The following is a 25537-nucleotide window of genomic DNA, read 5'->3' as shown; positions in this document are numbered from 1 at the left end:
TTGTGATAAAAATATCTCTGTTCAAGAAGAAGGAACGGCAGCAATTGAATCACCTTGTAGTCATGGCCCTTACATATTTAGAATAACAACCATGACATGATTGCTATTTTAATTTTCTGAAATGCTCAAACAATGCAAAATCTTTCACAATAACGAGAGCAAGATTAGTTTTCCAAAGGCTTGTGGTATTTAATGGATAACTGTATTATATCTTGAGAGATTCACAGCACAACATCCTCCTTTCTGTATTGGAGACATGGATTTGATGGTTGGACTGTTGGATGGATGAGAAATTGTTTGCATGGCCACACCCAGAAGGCAGTGGTGAACGGCAAAATAGCCAGATGCAGATCAGTGACATGTGCTATCCCTCAGGGGTCCATGCTGGGACCAGCATTGTTTAATATCTTCATTGATGACACAGCAGGACAGAGCACGCCCTCAGAAAGTTTGCAGGTGACACCAAGCTGAACAGTGCCACTGACATGCCTGAGGGATGTGATGCCACCCAGAGGGACCTGGACAGGCCCACAAGAACCTCATGAGGTTCAACAAGGCCAAGTGCAAAGTGCTGTACTTTTGAAGATTTCAGTAAATTTATCAGGAAGGTCATAAATATTTTTGCAAGGAAACACAAATGAAAGAACTCATTGTCTGTAAAACTTTGAACAATTATCTGTACTCCAGGCATCACCTGGATTTAAAGACCAAAATGTTAAAATCTTCATTATCTGCATCACAGCATTCACATCTACCAGACCTTGGACACAAAACAGGATGAAGTTCTTTCCTTGACCAAAATTCTTGCCCTCCAACAAATTCCACATAAAGAGTGGTAATCTATCTACAGAATGAGGGTGAAAGAGATTGTGATTCATTGTCACTGATCACTGAACACTCATAGCTTCGTTACTAAGATGGTTCCTCGTTATTGACTATGTACTTTTTGATTCTCTGATATTCTATGCAGGAGGAATGATGGCCACTGAAATGCTGACAGTCCTTGAAGCACTCAACATGGACAAAAAGAATCATAACAGATTTCTAAACCCCTGTTTCATACCCAGGGAGAACGGTCATGTTAGCTTCGCTGCAGTGAAAAGTTCACACTTGCTAGCAACTGATAGCCGTTCTATACACATCCACTGAAATTTATTACTAAATTAACTCACCATAAAGAAAGTCTATCTTTAGGACTTAATTCCATCTCTGCCTTTTCTAACCTGTGACAGCTGGGAATAACTCCAAACCACACACTTCAATCCCTGAGAAACCACTTCTGGACAGCAGCTCCCTCCTCTCCAGCCTGCCACACCATTCCTGAATGAGCTTGTAGCATAACTAAACAAAGGCCAGCTACAACCTCATCTAACTGATGCTCAGACTCTAAATTTGGAACAGTCTGAAATCATGCCAGGACACAGAATGGAGCCTTCTAGCAGCACAGATGATCCCCTATCCACAGAGGGAACACAGAAGATGGTTTCTCATCTGGGGCATATCTGCAGCATTTGACTGTGAGTTACATGGTCTTATGGAGATTATGAGACATTTGCTAAAAGAGATGACAGGAGCAAAAGGTAATTTGCTAAAATGTTTTGAGTCTTTCTGGAATGTATCCATCAAAACCTGATGGGAAAACCTCACTTTCATCTGACATCTATTACTTTGGTGTACCATATGATGAGTTTTCATTACTAGCTATTATATGGACTATTTAAATGCTAATAATGTAAATGCCCATAATCTATAATGACACACAGAGATATTGTTCACACATACAACCATGCTCTTTTGCATAGGATCAGGTGAAGCGCTTCAAGGGCAAAGCATGTAGCCGAAGATGAGCCTCAGCACAAAAGAAATAGGTATTGAACAAAAAATGGATGGACATTTTTAAGATTTTTTGGTTCTTCTTTGCCAGCCAGTGAACAAATATAAGTGAGATTTATCTGCCCTAAAAAAGGCACAGGAAAGAATGGCAGATGTCATTTAAGGATGAGAGTGTCCCTCTAGATTCCCTTTACTTATCAATAGTGAGAGGTTCTCACCTCCTGACAGCAATTTATTTAATCTACAGGTCAGACAAGTCATTCTGTGTAATGTGTATCTCTCTTCATAGATTGCACAAAAAGAACTTCATTATTAGCTCTGTCTGTAATTTGCAACATTTAGATATTTATAATTCAGTAATTTGGGATTTCTCACTAATACTGAAGACTGTGGTGATGCCATGCTCAAACAAAAGTGTTGTATCAAGTCAAGAAAATTGTGGATCTTTCTAGTGGATGAGACAATTGCAGTAACTCAGCAACACACAACATATCCCAGCACAGAACCCCAGTGCCTATGGAAATCCATCTAAAACAAAGTGCTGGAGCATGTCTTCAACCACTTAAGACACTATAAACATATAAAACTTTATTCCTTTGTCTATTTTAGCTACCCAGAATATTTGGAATCACAGCTATCTTTATAGTTGTTGATGTAAGGATTCTCTAGGTTGCAGGTAACCAGAAAAAAAACCCACCTAAAGTTTCAGGATAATTATTTAATATTTGCTCCTTTGCCATAGAAGAATTAGCTGTGGCAGAGGCACACAACTCCAGATCTGTGCCTCTAGTTAGGTTTACAGCAGAATTGACAGTTTCATGTTCCTGTGGCAGTGACTCACCATTTTCTTGGTCACTGGCAAGAAGCAATCCCTTGCTCCCAGAGAGAAGTTCTGCTGCTGTAAATGTGGAAGCAATCTTTGTGGTTCTACTCTGTGGCTCTCACAAAAATTACTAAGCAGACCTCTATGAAAGCCAGCAAGCCTCAGAAAGTAACCAGTTATTCATAAGAATGAATTTAGTAGCTGTGCTCTACCAGGAGGGCAAATTTCAGGACCTTATCTATAGCTGTGGATTTCTAAGAAATTATGCACATTTACAACCCCCAGGGCTTTGCAAGCACAAGGCACATTTCTTTGACTTTGCCCTCACTAACAGTAATGCATAACACACGTGGTAAAAAAACACCAGAGATCTTACAAGTACTTCTCTGCCTCACCCAAGGAGTGGATGAGTGTGTGACAGATGTGAGTCTTGTTCTTAAAATGCTACTGGGACTCACTCACATACTATAGTAATGAGTATGGTAGTAGTCATACTCAGAAAAATAAAGCTACACCAATTTCAATGCATGTTTTCCACAGAAAAGAGCTTTCTGTTTCTTATTTCTCATGTCTTGATGGGAGATGAACAGTTGAGAAAGGTACTCAAACTCATCATGTTTAAGCAGCAGCAGGTGAAGTAGAAAGAGTAAGGTTCTTATAGAGAGTCCAAGACCTGCCTCAACCCTTAAGGCTTTCTCTTAAGATATATGAAACACAAAGGTAATAAATTATTCCTTGTATTTCAAGGAGCCACAGACTCATACCTACTCCCCACATATCCTTCTCTACAATAAAATAATGAATTTTGGGTGAAATTATATGAGGAGAAAACTACTAGGTTTTTCATATTTTCCACTTTTGGACCACAAGAAAGAGTTCAGGCTTAGAGAGCAGAAAAAAATATGTATAAGTTCAGTTGAGGAACAGCACATAGAAACTTGCAGAAAGACTATTTACAAGGGATGTAGTGACAGGACAAGGGAAATGGTTTCAAACTGAAAGAGAGTAGGTTTAGATTAGATATTAGGAAGAAATTCTTCACTGTGAGGCACCAGAACAGGTTTCTCAGAGAAGCTGTGGATGCCCCATCACTCTGAACACTCTGGCAGTGTCCAAGGCCAGGCTGGATGGTCCAGTGGAAGGTGTCCCTGTCCACAACAGGTGGGGCAGAAATAAATCTTTAAGTTTCCTTTTAATCAAAACCATTCTGTTTTTCTATGATGGAATTATGCCATTTACAGGCTACAGTACTCCATGCTAGGGAAAAATAAGTAACAGAAATAAAGTTTTAAGGCTTCTAGGAATTAATTTGAGAAAAGTAACACTGAACTCTCCAGTTCTGGAAGGAAAAGACACCTCTGATAGTGCTCTGAAGAGGGATTGCGACCCGATAATCTCCAGAAATTGCTTCCAACCTGAGTGATTCCACGATTTTATGTAACAAACTATAAGACAGTCCTAACTAAAGTGAAGGTTATGTTTTTGGTGCAAGGAACTCTGGAAAACCCCACATAAGCCTGTAATTTAATTGTTGTCACGCTACCCTTTTTTTTTTTTTTTTTAATGAGAACTTAGAATTTCCCCAAATATTTAACAGCCTGGATATTTATTTGAGCTGTCACTGTACACCTCTGTACAGTGTGCACATGTGGTTTTGTTTAAACATTAAGACACTTCAATTTTTTTACCATCCTTGAATTCTGTAAATTTAAATGTACAGATTTTCACCATGACCTGAAGCAATGCCCTGAAATACAGTGTAACATAATGCAATGTAACATAATATTTTGTTTTCTTTCCATCATAGTAGGAAGCCCACATAGCTTTGTTGGTGAACCCAAAGAGAGTGAGACAGTCTTTCCACCAAAACCAACGTAACCTGAAAAGCAGGTTGCCTGCCAGTTAAAAGCTTTATTAAACTGACCTGATGCACTATCATGTGTTATAAATTTGATGGCATTTTTGTGTAATTTTTAGAAGCATCTCCTGATTTTAGGGTTTTGCGCTTTCCCTCTCCACTCAATACTAGTGTAAAAATGTGCTAGCAAAGTGTTACTTTTAACATCGCCATAATGGAACTTTTTTTATTTTATCACTAAGCTACTATGTTGAGGAAAGGTGCTAAAGTCCTGTGAAAAATGTATGCAATAGCTTAAGAAAAAATCTGACATCCAAACTTGTAGTGACAGTTTCTGGAGTATAGATAAGAGTTCACTTTATCATTGCCTCAAGGGCTCAGAAATATTTATCTTTGGACCTGCTAGCCTTAATGTTAAAATTTGGACAAAGGAACTGGAATTGTCTATTATTGCCCTGACTTAGATCACTGCATTTTCTCAGCTTTCTGCTCCAAACAACATTCTATCCTCTCCTTGAAAAGTATTCAGCATACCTATCTTATGTGCACATAATCCTCCCCTGGACCAGTGTAAAAGCATTATCAGTAATAATGGACTTCCCTATTCAAAGGACTGATTTAAGGTATGGTTAATTTCAGATTTTTGCTTTCTCGTCCTAGCTTGTGTCTAGTAATGAAATTGTTTCCAAACAAAGCAGGTTGCAGACATTATTAAAAAATAGTTATCTATGTTTTCTAAGACTTAATGTGAGTAAACTCAGATTAACTCCATATGGTGATTATTTTTCAGACACAAAGGTTATTGATCTGCAGCAACCCAAGCCTCTGGAACAGTGTGTGCTCATGGCTGCACTGCAGAATGACAAACCAGTCATCTACAGTCTAGGCTTCTACATCTTGAATCCTAAGCAGCATCAAATCTGCACATTTTTTATGTAACCAGCACTTGCCACAGATTCAAAAATCAGCTGTAAAACAGCACTACTCCTGTTGTGCAGAATCTTTATGCTGGTGTGTCTCAGCTAACAGACCTGTTAGAGAGCAGTAAATAAACATGGTAATAAGCTGAGATCTCAGTAAATGTTTCTGAACCAGCATACTGAGAGCTGTCTCGATGAAGTCTGTCATCTTATACACATCACTCCAGACTGATCAAAGAAAAACATTTTGGCCTGTAAATTTTAAAGTACTGCAAAATGTTTGAAACTGAGATAATGTTTAGCACTTTGCAAAGAGTGTTACACAAGATGGTAATGCTTTGAGTCCTTTCACATTGCAATGTACAGAACTTTTCTGAAATGTGAATTTGACACCAGCCATAATTTAGGTGTTTCCTTCTATTTCATACAACCAGCAGAGTGGTTATGTATCTGGAAGAGGGTTGATTTGAAAAGATTCCATTTGTTTTCAAAGATTTTTTTTTTATTCACATCCATCTGACATGAAGCCTCTGGTCATTTGCTGTCTGTGATTTCTGGAAAGTACATTCACTGCTATGTTTTCCCATTTCTTTGACATAGTCTTTACATTCACTTGGCTTTTAATTTCTTTGAAGTAGACTGGTGGGAGGTTTTATTCTCTAATATATGAAGGTTCTTGGGTGTCCCTCAGGTATTTCCAGATTTGCTTTAATCAACTGTTACAGAATACACAGCTTTTTATCTGGAAACAACACAATTATTTTTTCAGAGAGCATTTTATCTCCTTTTTGATCTCAGGAGAAAAAAGGTTTTTTTCTACTCTGTAGGTAGAGGTCTCCATGATTGTGCCTATCTTGAGAATTCCAGAGGGCCTGACACAGCAGAGGGAGAAGTTCATAAAGAGCACTGAGATACCATGCTGTGAGACACAGACACAGTCTCTCTGTTCCACAGCAACCCAGTACCTGGGCATTTCTGCATGAACATATATCTACATATATGCATGCCCATGCATGTACGTGTGAATACATGCACATTAGCATGTAGTCTGCTTCCATGTTCTGGGGACAACTTTAGTACAGGCAGATCCAATTGTGAGGCACTAATCTCCCAGCAATTAGTTACACAAGTGCATGTCTTCAGTGATGTGTGGTCATTTGCAGTGAGGCTTCTGGTATTTAGCTGTCTCTCTCCCAAGGCACTGATGAATAGAGATGCTGGGACAATTCTTTTTTGATCTGAAGAACAGAGACAGCCTTCATGTCACCCATCACCAGTGACATCTGCTGATCACTCAGAAGCACAATAACAGAAGGGAGACTTGCAACTAAACATTCTGTGCAATTGCCATCCTCATCCACATCATTGCAAGCAAATCTGTGCTTTCGTCTCTATTTAATTCCTCTTTGCTCTCATGTAAATTTATTCCAGAAGCAGCTCCAATGTATTTTCCACCAAATGACACTGTAAGACTGCCAGATTTCCTCCTGCTGTCACAGTGCCTAATATAGATCTCTAGCCCTACCATTAATGTCTAAGAGAGCTCTAGAGAAGGAGGCCAGCATTACAGAGAGCTATTCATTTATGATTACAATTATGGCTTTACCAAGATTTCCTCAAAACCTCTGGTTTGGGGGTGGGTAACACAATAGGAAATCTAAACAAGTACATGAGCTCTTTTTAGATACTTTTCTGAGCTGAAATTGCATATTTTGTACCAAATATTTCACTAAGGATAAGGAGTACCTAATGGAGCTCAGAATGTAATATAGATGTGCCAAATTTTCCACAGTTGGATTCTGCATAAAATTGTTGGACCACACTTCCTTGCACAAATAGCATGGGGGAGGAGCAGTAGGAGGTAATAGCATGTGCCATGGCTGGCTGCTTTGTGCTGGCCATTTGATGCAGTCATTTGCCCTACAGCATAGGATTGGGCTCTGCTGTTATGAATGGATTTGAAATGCTCATATGTCCCAGGAGACCAGAATGGAGCATTTCAGTCAATAATGCAGCCTCAGCCCTGTGTGCCCTGGAAACAGCCCCAGTTCAGCAACTGGCTTAGCTGAACTGAACAGAGGACAACACAAGTGGTTCCAGCATGCAAATGTGTACAAGCAGGGGGAGTATTTTATATAGATATGTAACTGTTGTTCTGTGTACATCACTCTGCTCTACTTTTCCCTGAAACGGTGAAAGATGCTGCTTTTTCCCATATCTCTGAAGCCAAGCCTGTACTATATTTTGTATAGCCACTGACCAGGTCTTTTCTGCTATTACAAGGCATATTGAGTCTTTCTCAGACATTTACTTGATAGGGGGCAACTGTTACAGGTAATAGGGGTTAACTCTGGTAGGAATGGCCACTGGGATTTTTAGCAGAATTTGAATATAAACTTTTGTCACCACCAGCCTTAATATTTAACTACAATGGTTGGATTGATGGGACTTTTGACTCTAAATCATGTCTTTGCACAGACCATTTGAAAACAAATGAAAAAGAGTGTTCCCGCTTCTCTTCAAATAGGTACACACCTTGACTGAAAATTTTAAAAGAGAATTGCTTATTTTGTCTCCATTTGCGTTTTCATCCTATTACATTTGCACCATACAGACAATAAGGCAAGAGTTGTCACTTACACTTTCCCAAAAAGCACAAATTATTTTCCAAAATGTGTTTCATTATTTAAACACACACAGTAGTTCCTCTTTCTATTGAATTCATCCACTGCCTCACAGAAATTTAGGAGCACAAATTCTGCAAATGAGTTGCCTTCAAAGCCTGTCTCCTTTTTCCCTGGAGTTTGATGGATGAACTCCAGTATTGATGACTCAACTCTGCTGCACCAGCACTTCCTGCTGAGGGCATGATGGTATCACAGAAAACGACCTTGTCTTTTTCCTGTCGCATACGTTGTTCACACTGTTACTTTCCGTCCTATCGCAGCAAGTCAACATAACATCACCTCAGCATTTACTTATCAGACAACCTGTCAACAGTTTAAAGGAAACATTTCTGTCTGCCAATCCACTATCTGAACCAAATTGTGGTAGGCTGGTGGTGGATCATGCATATCTACAGAAGAAAGTAATTGAAATGATCCATGGGTCAATACTCAGACATCAGTAATTCGAAATTGCAGTGGCTTGTGCAGCACATGTTTTATAGATTAGCCTTTTTTTTCACCTTTGCATGATAAGATTATCATCAAGATGCAGCAGCAATGTCGACATAGTTAAGGATATCCCTGGAGCTTTTTATTTCTGATTGAAAGTAGCTTTTGAAGTTCATTAATATTTCAAGTGGAAGATACACCACATTTTGAAGATAGCACAATGTCAGTGCTAATGTTAAGCCCCATTCTTGTCTAGTACTATACCACTAAGTCAGTGGTTTTCACAGTCTGTGAAAGTCTGTGTGCAGGAGGGTGTTAGGAGAAATGTGAAGAAAACCCTCTCATAAAACCCTAAGTACAGAGTGAACAAAAAATGGGAGCTGCAAGTTTAGATGGGTGAATGCAACAGCTGAACTCCAGTCAAGATTACTCTTTCTTCCTAAATACAGAAATTCTTCTGCTTCTGCAGTTGCAAGAAATAACAAAAGAACTCTTTACCTCTATTTATTTTGTTTATAACTCCACTGGGAAGCAACAGCTCTGTAAATAATATCCATACATGAAGAAAAACTTCTGTCTTATTTTTTTTTCCCTGACTACATTGTCTCATTTAAGACAAGGAGCCAAGAGGGGTTCAGTTGTCTATGTTACATGTATTTCCAAGTATGTACATTAATTTGTTTTATACTTTCAGAGAATTCCAGAAAAGCTTACATTTTGGCCATAATCCTGCAAGTAAATTCCAGCATTTTCTCTGTCCAAACTGCTGTCACTGAAATTCTTGCAGGCATGAACCTAATTTTAAATTAAGTCTTCTGGGATTTTAGTCAAGACAGAGATGACTTTTTAGTTTCTCAACAATTCACCCAGGTTCTCACGTGGATTTGCAGCCCAAGATATATCCCACAGAACATGTCCAATAGCATTTGTCCAGCTTACAAGGGAAAGGACCACTGGAGAAAGAAAATCATTAGACAAGTATCCCAGGCACTAAGCCATAGCTTGGTACTCTGTCTGAGACTTATAAATTACATGAAGCCAACTGAGAAAGTGCCTCTTGTTTGCAATTCATTTACACACACATGCCCAGTATGCCCTTGGGAAATGAATGACAATCCCTTCTACAGCATTCTGTATTTCTCCCCCACTTTCACTGATGATCCTCCTCTGCTCCCAAGGAAAAGAATACCAAAGAAAACACTCAATTCACTGTTCTCATGACAACCACTTTGCCTCTCCTTCCCCTTTTCCACAGACCAGACCTGAAAGCATACACATTGATCTGGTTATATGGAGGTGGACATGCTGCTCACAAAGCTGTGCCCACCACTGCAGTGAAATACATGATGTAAAGGAAACAACATGGAAGTATTTCTGTTTATTCCAGTCACTAAGGTTAGCAAAGAGTGGCTTGGCATTTGGGGACAGCTAAAAAGAATGTAATCAAAATGTTTGCATGGAAAGGATGTTTTTAACCATATGGAGCTACAATCTCTGTAGACCTCTCCTGCTACACCCACACATTTCAATTTCTGAACTTTTCTACTCAATTTCTAAACCTTGTTCTTGTTTGTAGGAGCATGAGAACTTGCATGCCAAGAGCATTTCCCTACAGGATACTCACAGGCAGGTACAACCAATTCTGTGCCAACAAAACTCCAGTCTCTCCAAGCTACGAATTTGTTGCAATTTCTGTGTTTTGGCCGTCATACCATCAATTACTACCTGCTCTGTATCTGTGGTTTAATTTCATCCTCCTAAATTGAGCTTTTGATGAGTTTACCTAACTCCATTGCAGTGATTTGAGCCATCTCTCCTATTTTCTAGATATGGTTTAAAATCTGATCTTTCTTGTAAACTGATAATTTAATCTAAAAAGTTTACACATTTTAAATATGTGAATTGTTCAATCGTGTATACTATTGATGAACTTCTTTTTAAAACAGTTTAGTCCAGAGAAAACTCTGGTAAGATATTATTCTAAGCATTGATCAGTATTTGTGATAGGACTTTGATAACTCTGCAGAGTAAGGCTTTTCCAGCCTATACTGTCTCCCCAAGATCAAATTTCATGAAATCACATACAAAAAATTTCAAGCTGGAATTATCAAGTCTTCCTGAAGACATGAACCAAATAGACCTATCACAAAACAGAACCAGATTCAACAGACAGGTTCAGAACAGTATCCTGAACATGTTAAAAGGCAGGTCTACACGATAACATCCAACTGTGTCCTGTCACAATAGTAATCTTCACCTTTCCTTGGTCCCCTGTCTCATTCATAACACTCTAATACTAACAATAAAGGGGGCTGGCCAGAAGCTTCCTCCAACTCCTTCCCAGTCTTGTTCTGATCTCTCTGCCTTTTCTTTCTCTCACCATGCATGACAGGCTACCTGGGTATCTTTACCTGATTTCAAAAGTTCATAAATTGTCTGCAATGGCAACCAACAGAATAACACCAAAAGGCTTCATTGTTCTTATCAGGTCTGAAGGGAAGCTTTTTTCTTTTTTTTTCTGATTCATTCAGTTTTAGTGTCTGCCTAAGCCTGGATCTTGCACTGAATGGATCATTAATCCACCTAATGCTGCACAGGGGATCTGTTGTTTCCCAGCTGTCTTTAGCTATGCCCATTTCTCCACTCTGTTCTTATAAATAAATGAACCACACTGAGCAAGACAAGAACTGGCACTACAAGCCCTGTATCAACATATTGAGATGAGAATAGATTCAAAGATGAAGCTAAATAAAAGTATGGACAAGTACAACAGAATTTTTTATGTTAAACAAAATGAGAAACTTTGAGGACAATATGGCAGAGGAAGACCTAACCTGGTGTACCATAGGGCAATGTGCTAATTACAGTACTGATTTACATGAACTCCTTATTATAAATTATGTTTGCTTTGTAAGAATGACAAATATAGACCCCACATACAGGCACACAAGCACATACACATAAAGGTCTCCTAAAGCCATTCTGAAAACTGAAAATCAACAGTAAAAAATTATAATAAATATATGGAGAGAAGTTAGCCCAAATATATACATAATGTATTTGCTACACTCCGAGGGAAAAAAACTTCCCAAATCAGTTTTGAAAGCCAAGTCTAAACAATATGAAAGCCTCCAGCAAAGGGGCATTCATCCAAAATCAATCAAATCAAAACACACATTTTAAAAACACACATTTTAAAAAGTAAGTTAAGAATTTGGCTATTCCAAGATTACCTTATTGTGTGGTTCCTTAAAGAAAATTCATTATTTAGTACATCTAAAGAACACTTAGGGTTTCATTGTTTCCTGGTCTCCCCACACATTTCCTTGTTACAAGGTAAATTCCTTCTCAAAACAAAATCTCCACAGTACAAAGCAACCTCACAATTCAATTTCCAAATGAGTCAGTTCAGACAGAAACAGTCTAAGTTAAAAACAAGCAATCCAACACAGGAAAAAAAAGGTGTTAGGACTCAAAACTCTCCTGCTGCTGAGAAAGGTTTTTTTGCAAAGCAATAAACAGACTCAGCTCAAAGAAACCATTAATTCATAGAGCTATTTAATGCTCTCCAGTGTCATAAGATTAATCAGTCTCTCTGCATACTTATTCCAAAGGCAGTTCTCCAAGTTTGAAAGTCTTCCAAAACAGTTCCTCACTTGAACTGTACTTGCAATAAACATTTTCCCTTCCAGGGTGCACTTCCAACAGATTACTAGGAAATAATCACTGATGTCATTCCAGCAGTTTTGCCACATTGGAAGCCAAATGGATCTTGTATAAACTTGTCAATTCACGAGTGTGAAGCCCTAGGTAATTCAGAAGCAGTGTAATGATCCTTCCTATCATGGGAGGTAAACTGCTGTAGCTCCAATTCCTGCATTGAACAGGCACGGCCACATTGAACACTGCTGCCAGGCCAGCAAAGCCTTTACCTACTTGACAGGTAAGAGCTGCTGTCCATGCAGATTAAAACAAGCTCACGAGTCAGAAAATATGTCATGTCTCCTCAGACTTTTTACCTGTTCTCTGATCTTGGACTACCTCCACGTGAATATAAAAAAAGGCAAGTATTATAAACTACCTTTCTTTTTGTTTCCTATAGGAAGCATTTCTATTTAGCAGCAGAATTCCACTCCAGCCATATTCTCAGGCATAAGAGTTTTGCACGCCTCTTAAGATTTAAATAAGGTAAAATTGCTGTCTATTATAGTTAATATCAATATACCTTTTCTAATATACATAATAGAGACACACCAAAAAAAAAAATGGAGCTTCAACAGTTACAGTCTAAGCAGCAAATTGTTAATGATTCTGCCCATTTGTAAACACCTTTATGCTTTGATGAGGTGATGCATAATGGTAGCCAGTATGCGCTTGTCAGGAGGAATCATACCAGATTAAATTAATTCATTTCCTTAAGAGCAAAAATAGATTTGTGCTCTCTTCCTCTTCTCACAGTAATTCATTCCCACTCACTTAGTAGCATGATGGAAATCAACTGAATACTTAGGTGAATCTGCAGAGGAAATAGAAAGCAATGAGGCTACATTCTCCATGAAATCTGCAGTAGGAGTCAGGCTTGTGGATTGTTGTGAAGGGCTGGAACTGTAAGAAATTTAATGGGTCAAAGTGGACAGCCTCCTCTTTGCTAATCACACAGCACATTGTTATTTGCTTACATACACACAAAGGCTTTTCCTGTGACAGCATGTGCAGGGCCCACAGCTCCACACAGCTGGGATAATCCCAGGAAACTCATTGCAAGCACCAGTTCTCACCTTCTGCACTGCACAGAATTATCCAGCTCTGCCACAGCAAGGAACATGGACTGGTTGGCTCAGGAAAAAGTTCTTCCAAACCAGATGATTCTCTGATTCTGTCTAAAAATACCTCAGACTGTCATCAAAACACTTCAAGGAATTCCATCATGATATTTCTTGTAATTTCATTATAATTTCATGTAAACTCCTTTTCTCTTGAGTCATTTGGAATATTTGTATACGAGAAGAACATTCAGCGAGCAATACTCCAGTGAGCAAATAATTGCAAATCTTGAACCTGAATACTCACAATTAATGGTTTGCAAAGAAAATAAATGTTATTATCCTTGCTAGGCTATAAGTATCCTTCAGGAATGCTTCAATACTGTGAAGTTTTCAGTCTTGGGGAAATGAAAATGGGCCTATTTTCCTAAACTGTTTCCTTTAAGTGCATGTAGGCTCATCATGGAATAAACAGTCCTTAAGTCTGGATTTCAAAGTCCAGGTCCATGTCTCAATCTTAAAGTTCTGTTTACAAAACCTAAATTTTTGGGTGATTTTTAAATAAAGTATAGGGTTCCATTTTTTTTGTCTACTGACAGAATTATTCAAGTAAGAAAGAATGGTTTATAAAACTGGATTTCTGTTGAGCTATATTGTAAGTAGCTCTAAACTATCCTGAATGCATATCTGGCTGATTTGTGTTGGTAAATCTACCTATTTGTTGTTACCAATCTCTGACATACTGCCACTTCCTGAGGGAAAGTCCAATACTGCACAAACAGGAGTAAACAAGAAGAAATGTACTGTCAGACAATGCAGGACAGCTGAATGAGATGAAAAAGGAAAAAGGAGATGAAAAAGGAAATTGAATTTTCATATTATCAAAACATGAAACCCCCATCAGCACTCAGAGGATACATCCACCTGATAGGAAAAACTGTTCCCAAGTCAGGATATAGGAAAGACAATGCAGATGTACCCCTCATCATCCTGCAGCAAACTACAGCAACATAACTGGGAAAGAAAACTCTGCAAAACTACAGCCAACTACTGCTATGAGCATGTTGTGCATTTTCATGTTCAATATAACATTTTCAAAAATCTCTAACAATTTTCAAGCTACCACACTGTAACTAAAATGTAACGACTGAGAAAATTATAACACCCAGATTTCCTTTGAAATTTTTAAGTATTTTTTCTTTGCTTACATTGAAGACAGTGTTGATAAGTCTTCCTGAACACCCTTTAATCCCAGATACATTTTTTTCACTACCCAGAAAATGTGCATTCACATCTTCATGCATATTTGGTCCTTGGCTCAGAAATGAAAGGCTGCACATTATTCACGTTGCAGTAAATCTCCTAGCCAATACAACTGGCAGAGCTGATGTGCACAAATGCACAGGATTGCCACTTCCTCTAAAACTCTTGGAAAACAGCAGCACAGCTAAAGAAAATGAGGCCATGGTTACATGGCACAGAAAACCCCATTTAAGGGTTTGCACACATGTGACATGAAAAGTTCCATCTCTGCAAGACAGAACTGCAGACTCCTGCACATTGGGAGCCACCTGGTCCGAGTCCCTGCTCCAAGCAGAGCCAGTTACAGCAGCTGATCCAGTCCCCTGTCCACCCTTCACTGGACTCACTCCAGTATATCAGTGATCATGGTATTGTGTTCATGGGACAGCCAAAAAGGGACACTGCTCTCCAAGGGTGGTTTCAAAAATGTTGAATGGAGGGAAAAAATCACTTGACCTTCTGGCTGAGCTCCTGCAGCCCACAGTGAGTCTGCTCACCTTCTTTCACAAAGTGAACTTGTCCAGTTCCAATGAACTTGAATCCACCAGGACCATCAAGTCATTTTTTGCAAAGCTGCTCTCAGCCAAACAGTCCCCAGCCAGTACTAGTGCATGGGACTGCTCCATTCCAGACACAGGATTTTTCACTTGGCTTTGTGGAACTCATTCAGATCCTCTCAGAGCAGCCTGACAAGATGTCTCTGAATAGTAACTCCCACTCTCCAGTGTACCAGTGTTAGGAAGTGTTTTCATTCCATCCTATGAAGAAAAGGAGCCTTACAATTTTTAGTACAGAAGGCAGAATAATACAACAAAATAATGAAAATGAAGAAACGTAAGTTTTCATATAAATGCTACAGCCATCAAGCTATCAGCTATTCCAGCTGGCTTTGTTATGATCAGCTATCCATCGTAGAAAAAAACCCCAACATTTTCAAAAAGACCAGTATATTTCCTGGAAACCATGGATTTCTGCCAAGTGCATTATGGGACAAAACATCATTCACAACTGATGATATTTTATTCTTCAGTGATTATTTAAATGCAATGTTCTGGAAACCACAATATCCTGGAAATACCTCTTCTTGTGTATGCTACAGCCATAGAACTCTGTGTGCCACAGGGTGCCAGTCTTTATGGTGAAGGAGTTAAACCTGACATATCAGATTTGTGTCTAATGTTACATAGCCTCCTTTAACACAGCTTCTGTTCTGTAAAATTGAATGGGTCTGAGGTCAAAATTCCTATAGAAGTCTTCTCATTTTTTAAAGTACTTGTTTTCTCCCCAGTAAATACAGAAAGTGTTTCCAACACAATTTATAAGCTTTTTTTATTAACAAAACACAGAATCCTTTGTTTATGCCAACCTCATCCAAAGCTGCTTTCTATGACATGATGTGACACACTGGCAGATTCTTTGGAATATCATTTCTTCTTCTATTTTTCCTTTACTGTGTTAGTAGGTTTCCTTTACTATTTCTCATGTAGGTTTTCTCATATATTGATTTTTTTTCATTTTCAATAGAGCACATTACTAATATTTTTCTACTTGCCATTTTTCCTTTGGACTCAATGGATAGTATTTTTATTCAGCTTTGCAGATAATTTTATTGTGTGTTTTTGGCTTAAAAATAAAAAGAGAGAGAGAGAGACAGAGAGAAATCTCTCATCTCTTTTTTAGCTGGCATGCCCAAGAAACTGAAGTCTTCCAGACTGCCAGTAGCACTAACATCATAAAAGTATTTCATGTTCATTAATAATTCATCATATTCTGCCTTAAGAGAGTTCAAAAATTCACCAAGTCACAGTTCAGTAAGCTTGTTCCCAAAGCTTCTGGGAAGATTAAAATGCTTATCATAATTATATGAATATAATGTGTAAAAAGGCTGCATGAAGTTGCACAGAATGTTAAATGTGCTAACCTCTTTACACCAAAACATTAGCATCTGTATGTTCATACACTGACATATTGCCTTGTGTCAAATGATGCAGAGTTTGTAAAGTCTCAGACTTCAGCCCAGGTCTTGCAGCAGGGTCTTGTGGATCTTCTGTAAGTACCACTCTAAAAAATTCTGTTTCTGGAATCAGACCAGGTAGCCCATTACAGAGTAAGAGTAATGACAATCTGCTTGCATTTCATATACATTTTCCTAACAAACACATTTGAACAATTTGCTTTGACCTATTTTTCTGGTTTTCTAACTCTCTTCAGGCAGGGGAGGGAGCATTTTGGAATTGCCACTGCTGAGGGAGACCACGCTAAAAATCCCAAGGCTTGCACTTGAGTTTTATCATAACAAAACCCAGCGTGTTTGAGCCTCCATGCACGCCTTCCCTTCCTCTTCCAGGCTGTCTGGGGCTTTCTCCAGCAGCAGGGCTGCAGACAGAGCTGGCTCTGTGGCAGGGATGACCTCATCCCCCAACACACAGCTGCAGAGGCAAGCTGTGTGCCCCCCATTCCAAACAACAGCTTTCTGGGGAATTTATTTGTTCACACATGAACAGTAAATCAGCGTTCAGCATTTCTAAGTTGCAGAGGGGTTTTGCTTTGTGGGAAATGCCTAAGTGTGAGGTTTATATTTCACTGTTAGGAATGAGATATAAAATGCATAATCCATCTAACAAAGATATGACAGAAACAGCTTAGAGAATCCTGGAATATAAACAGCTCTTCCTGCAGAGTCAGAAACTCCACACAGCAGATCATGTACTAGACCTACACATTACAGTTAAAGGGCCAAACTTCAGTCACATCAATAAATAATTTAACTAAAATGACTAAATAAGCCATTATATATTAAAAGCCTTCTGAGACGTGCTGTTTTCTCTTTCTCTCTGCTACCCTGAGCCTATCACTAGATCAGCTACAGGATTCAACCACATCATCCCACCTGCCTGTTATGTCCCTGGGTGCAACACCAGCCTCCCAGGGCTCACCCCATCCTGCCCAGGGTCCAGGACCCCACAGCCATCCCCATGGCCATCAGCCCCTGTCCCAGCTCCCCATGGTGGGTGATGCAGGGTCAGGCAGCCAGGGCCTGTCCCAGCCCAGCCAGCAGCAGAGCAGCTGGGGGCACCAGGGCAGCCCCAGCCCCAGCATCAGGCACCTCTCTGGGGACAGGGGCATGCCAAGCCCAGGCTGGAATAGGTGGGCTAAAATTTTTCCTAGGATTAAAGGCAGCCACATATTCCAGAGGATGTGTGGTCCTCCAGAGCTGACTGTGGGGACAGGGTACATGTGGCATGCCCACAATGGGACCTCCCACAGGCCCCAGTCCTCTGGGCTGATGTGCCAGCTTCAGCATGCCTGGGCAGCACAGGCAGTCTCAAATCACCTTTTCTGAAGAAACCTCTTAACAGAGCAGGAATGACACAACTATTTCTTGGTTCTCTGCATAGGACACATGTCTGAGAGGAAAAAGCTGTTGTAACCTGGCTTTTGTTGATACAAAAAGCCAATTTTCCAATTCAGGGAACAGCCCTATGTCAAAATTGCAGCTCACAAGACTGAACAAACTACAGTTGTCCCCCCAGCTGGAGCCAGTCCATCCTCCTGCTGCATGTTAGCCCTTACACCATGTTTTATCAACCCCCCTTCTACATTAGTATTGAAATTTGTTCCTGCTGGAGTGTGAGATTTGGGATCTAGACTGCCAATTCAAGTATCTTCGAGTGATAAAATTACAGGGAGATTAAAATGAGCACTTTCCTACAGTTCTTCCCAACACTGCTTTCCAGGGAGCAGAATCTGGGCCTTTCACATCATGAAGCTGTAATGAATCACCTTATGTGGAGTTTAATGCACATACAAAGAACCCCTTTCCTGCATTTTTTCATTATCATAAACTTGGGGTTTTTTGATTGCAAAATGGCTCTGCTGTGTGGCACAGCCATGCAGGGGACCCACAGCACACCTGTGCTTGCTTTGATGAACCACTGAGCTGCAATTGTTACACCTGCTGTGCAGAAATGGGGAGCAGGGCTAAGGTATCTCCAACCCCTGACATTGCCCCTCATCTCTAACAGCTCTGTGCAAGCCCCACATTGGGGGATGGAAAGAGAAAGAAAACAGTCCTTGAACTATGAAATAAGTTTCAGGTGCTTCAAACACTGACTGGAAAGAGACCTCTGATGTTCTGGAGGCACCATCCCAGCATTGCTGATTTTATGAAATGTAAGGAAATCTGCCAAGAAAAAGCAGAGTTCACAGCAGGCAGAAGCCTTGAGAAGGTAGAGTAAAACCTAAACTGATGAAAACAAGTTATACCAACAGAGTTATACCAACTCTGTCACTTGATATAGAGAAAGGGTACAGGTACCTCAGTGTGATGGAGGTAAGACAGATGACTGGCAATCATGAAAATTTTGAAAATCAATGTTTGAGAAGCGTGGGATAGCTGTAGAAATGGCACAGTGCAAAGGGAAAGAGCTGTGAAATAGAGTAGTCAGACACAGATCTACAAATATGATGGATATTTTTAGTTGATGGCAAATCCACTGTGGGAGGAGAAGGGAACGAGGACAGAAAAAGCAGTTGTCACTGAACTGAAAATCCTCTCACTGTTGCACACATCATTTCAATTTTAACTTGGTTTTTTTTTTTTTTTTGCTTTTTTTTACTGAAAGCAGAGTTCTAGGCAAGAAATACATTTGAAATAAAAAACTGGGAGTTTCATTTTGAAAGTTGAAGCAAAGTATTCAGATGATTTTGGCATGTGTTGGATTTTCTTCAACATGAAATTCAACAAAGTCTCGCAAGTCCATAGACTATTTTCATGCCACTGAATCTGCATCTTTCCATGGAAAATGTTTCAGCTTTAAATATTTATCCAACATCATCAGTGAGAGAGATTTTTGTCATGACAGGAATTACAGCAGAAAGTGTTTGGTATTCTTAACGTCCACCCTTCACAACACATTTGCATAATACAGATTTTCTTCTGCTATATACCACTACAGTACCATGTGTCTTCACTACAATATAATGAATTTCAAAATAAAGATTACTTGCTGGATCTAACACAGCATAATATTATTTTTTACCATTCTAGATAAACCAATAGAGAGGACCTAAATATTGTGTAGAAAGCATTTGAAAATTAAAGGTTAGATTCCCTCCAGAGATGCAATGCAACTCTAACTGCATCCCAATAGCATCACTGCATTTTTAAACAAAGGCAAATATTAACTCATTTTATTTGAAACACATACTTCCTAACTCTGCATACTGTTGCAGCAATCACAAAATATGATTGTATATTAGACAATATATAAAGTAGCTACGTGAATACAGATAAATTTCACTGAAACTGTAATGGATTTTTACAGTTTGACCTGCTCTAAATAAAGACACTCTTACAGGAGAGTAGAAAACCAGGGATACAATGCAGCCAGAGCAGATCAGTGAGAGGCCTTTGATCTCATTCCTGGAAAAGACTGTGGGCAAGAAAAAACTGTAACTCTCAACGATCAAAAAATAACATCCCAAAGTGCTCTGGGATTACTGGATGCCTAGGAAGGTGTCAACATGAAAAAATCATGGCTTGTCCTTTGACATGCTGAAACAGGGTCCTGTAACTGGGAGCAAAGCTCATGGGCTGCCTTGGACCCACAGCAAGACCCTGTCACAGAGGCAAGTGACTGCAAAAGGTGCCTGTCTAGCACAGCCTTCCACAGACACCCAACAAAACTCCAGGTTGATCCCTGCTGATTGGAGTGTGCCCTACACAGCAGACAGATGCACCTCACTGCACGTGTATGGGTGTTCCAGCCTCGCTGCAAGTCCAGGTGAAAGCAGATGGACAGAACAGAGGCAGAACAGAGAGAAACCTGCCCGTGATGGGCAATCTCCTACAGCTCTGCGTGCATGCACAGGCACAGCACTGGTTTCTCCAGCCTTCACCCGTCCCTAGAGGAAACTTCCAAAAGTCAGTCTCATGGGTCTGCTCAGGCCTCACTCTCCTAATTTCAAAAAGGTCCACAACAGGTTGAGGAAGGGTCTTTCCAAAAGACTTCCTTATGAATTTAATGAACAATCATCTCAGTCTCCACAAACTCCCAACCTAAAGGGAAGGAAGCAAGAATCAGTCTGGCAGGTGGATACCTCTGTACACAAAGGCACCCACATAAGTACACATGCAAATATTCATGAGGGGATTTTTAGAAGTCTTTCCAAGGAGGTTTTTCCTCCAGCAAAAACGGAGCAAAAGACATATATAAATAGGGAATTTTAACTCTTATTCTCAATAATATTTTTCTTGGAGCTTGCATTTAATATGCAGGCTGCAAATATTGAACCACTGACATTAAACAGTACCTATGTCTATGCTTGTTCATAAAAGTTTTAAAAGCCAAAAAGCCTTTATAAACCTACATCAGCCACCCCACCACCAGCAGTGACAAATCAACATCAATGCTGGCAAAAAAATGAAGCCTCTTCAGAAGACAAACAAAAACAAACAAAAACCCCCCACAGACATAATCCAGACCTTCATCAGCACTTGTTAATGATTTTAGCATGCTGCTATATGGATGATGATTGCCCAGCATTCCACTCTCTTTGCTGAGCCCAGTGATACAGACAATGTTGCAAAATTCATTGACCGCTATTGACCGCCACTGCCTTTTCTGCTAATTGCCAGCTGCCACCCAGCTTGCAGGACAAAGTGCAAGCAGAGACCAACCCCCGGAGGAGTCCTGCTGGCCCACCTCCAAGCACTTCTAACACCTAAAGGGAAGCTGACATGTGCTAAATGTGACAGAGGCCACTGCCACCAATACACCACCATTTGGATCAACTTCCAAATCTGTGGGCGTGATGATCAAGAAGCAGCAATGGGTGGGTGAGGGCTCACCTGCTCCTGACAGCACAAGAGCAGCAAAATGTGTTGCTCTACTTCTACCTCTGCTCACTTATGTCTCCCATTTATGGACTTATCCTAAAGTATCCATCTGTCAGTGGAACCCCATTTAACCAATCTTGTGCCTGTGGATGCTTTGCAGAAAACAAGGCAACTTCTCTTCCCTCAAAACCAGCCTTGCATCATGCTGAGTGCTGCACGACTACAGGAAAAAAAATTCCCCTTCTGTCAACTATGAGCACTAAGCATAAAGAAGAAAAAACACAGTGTCATTCAAAATGCTGCCTCTTTACAAGCATAACAAATCCTCTGTGTAGAAAAATTACCAAATTGGTTGATTTGTTCAGAGGGCCATTATGCATACAGAAATGTAAAAAATGTGCGTGTATGCTATTTTCTGCATTCTTTTTTCTCAAAGCTGCTGATAGTTTGTGTGTGTGTAAATAAAGTTTTCACATTCATAAGCAACCGCCTCCTTTTCCTCCCCTCCTCTCCTGCCTTATTCTTTTCATATTGCTTCAATCATCTGTTAGTAGCAGTAGTCACACAATGAGATTTGCCTGAGAAATTTCAGGAGAATCAAAATGAAAAAAAATTATTTTCTTCACATTTTCATGAAAGTGTAAGATTTCAGGCTCTTTTTCCCCTAAGACTGATCACAAATTCACTCTTCTGAAAAATATACATTTAAAATTTTGAGGCAAAGGAAATTGGAATTTTTTCCCCAACTATATGAAAATGATAGTGATATTGCAAAGAACAGGCTGTAAAACCTCCAAAAGATAAAGAAGAGTGACAAAACACTTCCTTTGTCTCTCCAAAAGATCTGGGTAATGAACAATTGAAATGCAGAAAATATCCAGAGTCAATCATTTTAAAACATTCATAGCTATTAAAATATCACATGCCTTTTTCTTTTATTTTTCCTTCAGGAAAGATGGTTGAAGAATGAAAAGAGTCCCCAGCTCACTCATTTCTCAGCTGGTAGAGTTCACTGCAGGAATAGCTTGACTCTGCTCCTTCCCCTGTCATCTGTTCACCTATCGTCTGTATTGTTCCAATAATGTCACAGAAACTAACTCACACGATCTTTTACTGGTCTTGATTTAGGTCAGAGAGGAAGAAGGATATACTTCTGTTTACATAAAAAGCAGCTTTTTCACTTCTGGTGAAGAAAAACAGAAATAGGAAACAGGAAAGAAAATCATAAGGGGGAGGGGAAAATGAAGAAAAATTGGAAGGGACAGAATATAGAGAGTTCCTCTTTTTTTTTTTCTTTTTTGATTTAGTGATACTTCAGATAGGCTTTAAGACTGATGGAAGGCAGAGCGATCTTATAGAAGTCTTTCCATCAAGCTTTACCAACGTCTTTCAAATTCTAAATCATACTGCAGCTCTCATAACTCATAGTAATTTATGTTCATACAGTCATAAGGCATTTTTCAGGATATTTAACTTTAACCTGACTTGAGACTGACAGACTGCAAGTACATAATTGTTCTTCAGTTACCCATCAAAGCTGATGTCGAATCAACAATTTTTTATATGCTAACTTGATTTGTTTTCACAGGCCGCCTAATAAATTTTGAATTAAACTGTGGCATGCAGTACATTAAGCATCTCTAGACCTAGAAAACTCTCTACAAAAAACCTTTTAAATATAATCATGCACTGGTTAGGAGTAATTCAGATTGATTTTCACCAAAACAATGAATAAGATGGCATTTTTAAAGCAAAAGAAAAAAGTGGCATATTTTCTCCGCAGTCATGCAAAGCTATCTAGACTCATCAAACCCAAATTCATGAGGAATTCTAGAAACTGTGGTTTGGGTAAAAACAGTGTTAAGTTTTCTGAAATATGATTGGATTACACACTGTTTGTAAAACAAAAGAATCCAGATGTCAGTGACCTGGACAACTCATTACTAACACTGCACACAAATTAAGTACATTTTGTGAAGCCTTCCTGACAGAATAGTGGGCTTGTGTTTATTGCTAGAAGAACTTGTCATCGTTACCTGTTAGGCATTTTCCTCCATGCACTTTCCAAACAGCCTCATAGCACAAAAAATCAAAACTAAACCTTTCCCTTGTAATGATTTCATAACTACTGCAAGATTTATACATTACCTTAACTTAAAGTGCAGCAGATGGATTGCTAGCAGGAAACCATGAAATTGTCAGGGAGACAGTAAGAAAAGGAAAAAAGGAAAAAATTTCAAAAGCTCTATATACAGCCTTTGAACTTCCATACTACTCATCTGTCATCCTTGTGAATGCTTATTCTCCTGGAAAAGTATATTCTTATCCTAGCAGGAAAGTATAAGGGCCCACAGGGCTTCCTTCCCAAACTATGAATAATGGACCTGCAGCAATGCATTGACTCTGATGTGCCTTAATTTTTATTATAGTGCATTAATGTTAACTGAGGTACATCATTATGACCAGAGTAAAAGACAAGCAAGGTAGTATTTCTGTAATTTTTTTTTTAATTTTCTATTTTTCCATCTTTAGAGTGCAAGAAAATGTCTACATTGTGCCATGACGTAATAATTTAGCACATTTCCCACAGTATATCCAAGGATTTCTGACCAGCTTTTGAGACCCAGACTTACTCTTTTTATATGATTTAGCTAAATCATTCCATTGATGGTACTTATTCTGTGGGGAAAAAAGCATACTGGCTAATTCATTTTTTTACAAACCCTTCCTGTCTATACTGCTACAAAATAGTAACAAGTTATTACTCCTACCAAACATCAACATGGGGTATGGAAAATACCATTCATTATGAAAAAACTCCAGACATATAGGGAAGCCATATAAGGGAACAATGAGTAACTGAAAGATGAATCATTTAAAAAAAAGGAAAATGAGAGAGCTGACAAGAATTTACAGAAAGAACAGGCTATTTTTTAGAAACATATTCACAGGTGGAGACACAAATTATTTGTGATTGCTAGACATGTAGGGAGAATTTCTTTAAGAGAATGAATGGTTTGAATTTTTTTTTACTGATGGCAAAATATTTTAGTGCATAGTAAAACTATGCACTTTTTCTAACCACTCTGAAGGCCTGGTATTCCCATCAGCAATACTAGAGGCTTCTACACATTACAAACAGCTTCTTCTCTCCTGGCATTAAGCATTTGGATGCTTTGCAGGTATAAAAACATTTGGCACCTGTGACAGCAGCTACAATTGGGCAATTAGGGCAAAATCTCCTCCAGGGCTCCTCACCCTCCCTGACCACACTCAGGAAGGAAGGTGAGGAACAGCAGAAGCCCAGGAGATGGCTGGAGGAAAGGTCGGAGGCACACAGACACCATGGCTGTGTCAAGCAGAAGCAGAACAAGCTGCAGAAAGTCAAGGATGATGAGCACTGGCAGAGCCTCCTGACAGCGACAGGAGCGCAGGAGAGAGCGGCAAGTGGGCACGGTGCTTTATGAAAAACACAAATTCAAAAGCTCTGCTCCAAAAGGAGCTCCATCTCCTCATTCCTTTCCAACCAGCCAACCCCAGCTCCTGGAGCCAGATCAGACACCAAGACACCACGCCACATCTCACTGCATCACCTCGGTGTGCCGTTTTCCAAGAGGTAATCTATTTGCCAACTTCTATTTTTGTCAGACCAACATGTTCCCTGAAGCATAATGAAAACTCCTTGCCAGATCAATTTGTTTCTGAAGTTTCCTGGTTGCCAGCTCCACTCTGAGCTATTTCATTTTGTCTGCATGTCAGAGCCATTAGTCTGGCGACTGCTTAAATCTTTCCTTATTGTCACAGGTTGGGGGGGAGGTGCTGGATACTCAAAACAAAGCAAAATGCCTGCCCTGCGGAGACAGCGCTCCAAGTGATGTGGCAGCACTACAAAGTACTAGCAGTGGGTGCTGCCACTACCCACTGGGGGAGGCGACGGGGTTTGGAGCATTTCTCTGCAGCAGTGCAGGTGGCACAATGCCGAAGGAAGTGGGAAGGAGCTTTCAGCAGGGGCTGGAGCACCGTCCAGCAAGCAGCTCTCCTAGAGGGACCTGGGGGACACGGCCGGGAGGTACCAGCCCCT

This window comes from Agelaius tricolor, unplaced genomic scaffold (genome assembly GCF_023055355.1).
Source record: "Agelaius tricolor isolate 1412-34295 unplaced genomic scaffold, bAgeTri1.0.p SCAF_7, whole genome shotgun sequence".
Classification (NCBI taxonomy): domain Eukaryota; kingdom Metazoa; phylum Chordata; class Aves; order Passeriformes; family Icteridae; genus Agelaius; species Agelaius tricolor.
Note: the sequence above shows the minus strand (reverse complement) of the source record.